Below are 6,358 nucleotides of genomic sequence, written 5' to 3'. Positions count from 1 at the left end.
GCGTTTTGCATAAAAATTCGAAAAAAATTTTTTGTAATGCATTTTTGGACCACCCTACTGTACATTCGTTATTCCAATATTTCAAATACAATTACATACCTGCATCATCTTTTTTTTCTTCATCTTGTTCTCATTATTCGCGGTTTCGAATAAAAGAAACTCTTCCGGGTGCATTGATTTCAGGTGATTTTTCAAGGAAGTAGTAGTACGCCCCTTCCGCGAGTAACTTTTACCACATATTTTACACTCAGACTTCTCCGAATTATTTTTGTCTAATTTAAAGTAAGTCCAGATATTGCTTTTTAGTGGTGGCGTCATTATTTACTTTTTCACTCAGTATTAAAACACGAAATATTGATCAATTTCACACAAAAAAAAAACACAATAAGCACAGTTTTCAGAGACCATATTAGGTTATTAACTATACGCAATGAAATTCATGAGTCAAGTCACGACGATAACTAAACCAAAACAAACAAAACGTCGTCCTCCTATGGCTCAATCAGCGAAAGAAAGGGAGCACGTGCCACTCTGACACCGCCCACTTTCTTTACATGTTGTTACTTGTTGGCCGCTCTTGGGTAGTAGATCGACATCTGCATCCGCGAAAACTCCGCATCGATTGATGCGGATGCAGATGTCTAAATTCATACGGAACATCCGTAATTGCGGATGCGGATGCGAATATTCGCAACACCCCTGGTGCAGAGGCCAACTACGCAACAGCCTAGAAATTTCTCTTGAGTCGCTACGACAATAAGCCCGGTAATAAGCGTAGAATAGAGAAAAATTCATATTTTCAGATTTCAACGCAAAAGTGAAGATTATTCTATTATTTTGAATGCGCGATTTTTCCATTTGTCTAAAATGCAACAAGAAGAATGAGATACCTCCTAAACTTATTCACTTTCATTTCCATAGCGACCGCCACACAGTTTTCTATTCACACAAGGAGAACGTGTTTTCAATATATTTAATTCCTTCTAATTGTACCGGTAACGCACCTCACAGAGATATTTTTTATTCCTCAAAAGTTCTCATGTTTTGATTTTATTTAATATCTTCTAATTAGTTCACAAAATATGTGTAATAAGTTGTTCTAATTCCTTCATGCGGAATGTAAATTCTGAAATTTTAATTCTCACCAATTCAACCTAGCATCTTGAGAGTTAAAATGATTGAAATTCACACATTTGAATAGATTTCTTTGTTGCATTTTTTAAGACGTTTAAATAAATTATTAAAATATAAATAAATATAAATTTGAATATTTTTCGAATTTATAAGTTATAAAAAACTTTAATAATGAAAAATAGGTTAAATAAATGCACCAGCTCACGGCGGAGAAAATCTTTGAATCCCTTCATTGGATGCCTGATTTAGAATAGGGATCCCATATTTACATTCGTGACTGTCAAAGCAATGGATTCCGTAACTTGCCGACAATGGGAAAATCAGTTGGGCAAAGACAATATAATCTCGACCTTTTTCGCAATTCGAGTGTTTCTACAGCAGCGAATTCCAGTACTTAAGGCTACCGAAACGCTGCACACGACAATGAGTGAATCCAGGGGCAGGTCCACCGCCTCAAGTTGGAACACCCCGTCGGGCTCGAGAATTAAGAATCGGCCTTTATCTACGTCTTCCATATAATCTTGTCCTGCTTGTAACACAAAATAATACATCAGTCTCAAGATGGGGCATTGGAGTCGCAACTGCCCTTCAAGTGCTCGTTGTCGTCTGTGCCATAATCAACATCACAGCATACTTCATGAAGACAAGAATCGTAACAGGCCTTTGACTGAAAAGTCGGGTCTTTTAACCCCAAAAAAGGTTCGTTCGGATTCGGAATCTGATTATCCGACCAAAAGAAAATCATCCGCCTCTTCCTGACAAGTTCTGCTTGCCACAGCACAGGTTTCCTTGAAGAACTCGGATAGACATCATCTTTCAACAAGATTCCTACTCGACGCAGACTCTGAGACCAGATTTATATCAAGCTAATAAGCTCGCCGCCTTTGTTCACCGCAACAGGCCGTCAATATTCCCATCAGCGCAGTGGGAAATACATCAATCGAGACGGCTGGTAGACGTGTGACCCTTCATGTCAAATCTCTGCAATCACTGCCACCAATCCAAGTGATTCAAAGTTCATGGTACACATACCTGTCGATGTGCTTTTAGGCGCTGATGTTTACGGCTCACTCTTCCTAGATGAAATTCATCTAGGCTTATGAGGGGCTCCCGTCGCCTTTCGAACCGGTTTCGGATGGGTTGTGTTTGATGCACTCAGATTCTTTGCAACTTTAGATGAATCGGACCACCCGAGAGTCGTGATGACCTTAAGTGTTTACTAAAAGGACAACCTTGTTAGCACCCTAAAGCGATTCTGGGAACAAGAAGAAGTAATGATTCCACCATCGATTTCTCTCGAAGATCAGGAATGTGAGCAAGCTTTCGCAGATAGGCATCGACGCGATAACGCGCGCAGATATCTCGTGCGTCTTCCCCCTTGACCATCCTGTATTCATACCTTAGGAGAGTCTCTGCAAGGGGCTAAACGGAATCTGAACTCCGTATGTCAACAATGTGTCTCATTCCTACTGCAAAAACGTTTAATAGTTCCAGGTCCACTTGCTACATCGCACATCATGCCGTTTTAGCAAACTACACTTCTGCAGGTCTATCCTTGAATTATCTGTTTTACACAGGTCAAAAACTGCAAAATGGGAACAGCTATCCTGCTGCCTCGGAGCTAATTCGAAAAAATATTTATGTTGATGACATCTTATAAGGCGCGAGTGGTGAAGTTTCTCCAATCAAACTTCGAGATCAACTGATCCAGCCATTAAAGTCTAAAGGAATGCATCTGAAGAGTGGGCTTCCAACCTCTCCCCTCTACGAAATGAAATTCCTGAGTGCGATCGAATTATTAAAAGTTGGCTACAGTTCGAGACCAATGGCACAGTTAAGGCTTTGGGAGTCGCCTGGGATCCTGTGTCTGAGGAATTCCAATTCAAAGCGCCAGTAATCGACAGCGAGCCTCCGATAACTAAGAGGAAGGTTCTCTCCAATCACTGTCGTCGTGAAGATAACTACTATACATTGCCCCCGTTAGATAGGCTATCATCCTGAAGATCGAATAGAAATCCATGGTTTTAGAGATGCCAGAAAATATGCTTTTGCTGCTGTAGTTTACGTTCGAGTGCATTCCTCACATGAAACCTGCAACGCACAACTTATCACGTCTAAGACTCGCGTCGCACACGTTAAAACCATCACTATCCCAAAACTGGAACTTTGCGCTGCTTTGCTTGTGATACAATTTATTAATTATGCACGCGATGAGTGGGAACTCTCTCATGCGATCATTTACGCTTGGTCGGACTCACGAAACGTTCTCAGTTGGATTCGAACAGATGATCCTTCTCGTTGGCCGATTTATTTCGCGAATCGAGTTTCGGAGATCCAGCGAACTCTCTCCATCGCTTTTTGGCGCTATGCCCTACAAAGAAAATACAGCTGATATTGCTACTCCAGGAGTGGATCCTCGAGCTCAGCAGAGTATCTGATAGAATGGTCCCAAGTGGCTTTCACAGAGTGAAGCTTGCTGGCCAGCGTTCCATTGTCTTGGTGAATATTCCCCAACTGACGCTCCGCCAGAAAATTATAATGAATTAAAGCAGTTGCCCATTGCGATTCATCATGCACTTCGCAGCCTTGCTACGATGGGCAAGTTTTCTTCATTGACTCATCCAACAACAGTGATGTCACGTTGTCTGTGCTTTAAACTTCTTCTTACGCCTACTATAGAGCGTTCTGAACACATGGATTAGCGCCACATTCCCGACGAAATCCATCGCGCATTTCTAGCTTGCGCTTTCTGCGCTCAAGGATGCAGCTTTGAAGACGAATTAAGTACCCTTCGTCAGGGAAAAGCACTTCAGAAACGGAAGGAACCAAATGGAGCCTCTACAAAGTACCAGTAAAGACCTCATTGTGTCCCCATTCAGTTCCTTTTTTAAAAACGCGAAAAAACAGCAAAATCAACTTTTAAATTGTTGAAATTCGGATTCTATTTTAAAATTTCCTATAGAAGGTCACGGAATAATAGCAATAGTTTTTTGCAACGGTAAAAAGTTTTAAAAAATATAAGACATATAACACCTGTTGACTGCTACACTTCAAACGCATCGCCTGTTAGTAGAAGTCAACAGGCGTTATATGTCTTATATTTTTTAAAACTTTTTACCGTTGCAAAAAACTATTGCTATTATTCCGTGACCTTCTATAGGAAATTTTAAAATAGAATCCGAATTTCAACAATTTAAAAGTTGATTTTGCTGTTTTTTCGCGTTTTTTAAAAAGGAACTGAATGGGGACCCAATGGAGTCTTTACGGGTACTTTGTAGAGGCTCCAGTGGGTTCCGTCGGTCAGCCAGGGATACTCGTATGCTGTTCGTCGAACATGGATTATTCGTGGTCGAGTTTCTGTAGAAACACATATCCGTAACTGCATTCCGTACACTCGAGTCAAACTTTAGCAATCTGAGCAACTGATGGGGATCTTCCTGCTGAAAGAGTCACAGTCAGTCTTCCTTTTGAAAAAACTGGAGTTCACTATGCCGGACCATTCGCAGTAAAACGGACTTTCGGACGCGGCTACCATAACAGTAAGGGATACAATGCGCTCTTCATCTGCTTGAGTTCAAAGGCGGTTCATCTTGAGGTAGTCCGAGATCTCATCACTCAATCATTTCTTGCCGCTCTTCGACGCTTGGCTATTCGTCGAGGTGCCCCTCGTGAGATTTGCAGTGATAATGTCACCACATTCCATAGTGCTGATGCCGCACTTCGCTCAATGCTTTGAGAAGCAGAAATTTACTGGAACACGGTGCAAGATTCATTGTCAAAAAGGAGAATCTAGTAGAAATTCATCCCACCATCTGCTCCTCACTTTGCTCGCTTGTGGGAGTCCAATATCAAATCCGAAAAATCTATCATGAAGAAAGTTGTGGGGCTCAAAATCTCACTCATGAAGAGTTGTCCATTTTCGCTATAGAGATTAAAGCATGCATGAACTCCCGAACTCGGCTTTCAATCACGGACGATCCCGAAAATTTCGATGTCTTAACTCCAGGTCATGCTCTTGTAGGCAAAACATTAGAACAAATTCCCAGAGCAACTACTTCTGATAAGGAATTGAATTACGTCACCCACTGGCATCTTGTCCAAGCAACGCGTGACCAGTTTTGGAAACGCTAGTCTCATGAGTACCTTCATACGCTTCAACAAAGAAATAAGTGGACTGTGCCGAAACGCAATCTTTAAATTAAAGACGTTGTGTTGATTGTCGATCCTTCTCTACTTCGACGTGGGACATGACCTTTAGGACAGATAACCAATGTTATCCCTGGACAGGATGGACTTGTGGGAGCTGCCACTTATTTTGCAACTTCTTTTGGGACCTACAACCACCTCATCGTTAAATTGTCTCTGCTACCAGTCGCGCATGCGCTCTATGCGCCCCACTGTGCTCTATGACAAGCAGAACTAATTTTTTTTCCTTTTTTTTTCTTTTTTTTACATGGAAGTTCAGTTTTTATGTCATGGCGGGCGGCCCCGAACGGTTGATCTCATGTTTTGTATCTGTTTACTTCGGTGAACAAGGCGGGCGAAATTTTAATAATTTGTTTATTTTTATTGTTCTTTAGTGGAGTGACATTCTGGTTCCATTGGCAATACAATGGTTTTTTCCCAATGCTATTTTCCTTGAAGGATTCTCTTTGTTTTCGAGTTTCGTACGCTACCTTTTTGCTGGAGAAGGGACCCAGGTAGCAGACTGTGGTCACTTCATGCTTTAGGAGTGCAAACCTATAATCGACAGTGGCGCCATCCAACGAGGCCGCAGGTTTTAAAGATATGATAATAGATGCTTGATGTTATATCCAGATGGTTTGAAGGTAATGTAATTAAAAAACTTAATAAATTGAAAAAACCAATAGTTCCTTTGTCGAACTATTACTCTCTTTTTCTGGTAATAATACGGAAGGTACTGCTTCCTCTTTTACTCTTTAGTTGTGCACTGCAACGATAATCACCAGGTCAAAAATGATGAAAACAAATTAAATATCAGCTCTCAAACACTTCTTTTGGGTTAGGTTTGACATATGTTGACGTTCCGAATACAAGGAAGGAGTAAGAGAGATACGAGGGTAGTTCAATAAGTCCTTAGAATGAAGTATAAAAACAATTCTTTTTTGGTAAATTTTTTTTTATTTTTCAACATAATCTCCTTGGAGCTCTATACACTTGGTCAATCGCTTTTCAAGTTTTTTTAATCCTTCAGAAAAGTGCG

This window comes from Belonocnema kinseyi, chromosome 3, assembly GCF_010883055.1.
Source record: "Belonocnema kinseyi isolate 2016_QV_RU_SX_M_011 chromosome 3, B_treatae_v1, whole genome shotgun sequence".
In the NCBI taxonomy this organism is placed as follows: Eukaryota; Metazoa; Arthropoda; class Insecta; order Hymenoptera; family Cynipidae; genus Belonocnema; species Belonocnema kinseyi.
This window is presented reverse-complemented; position numbering follows the sequence as displayed.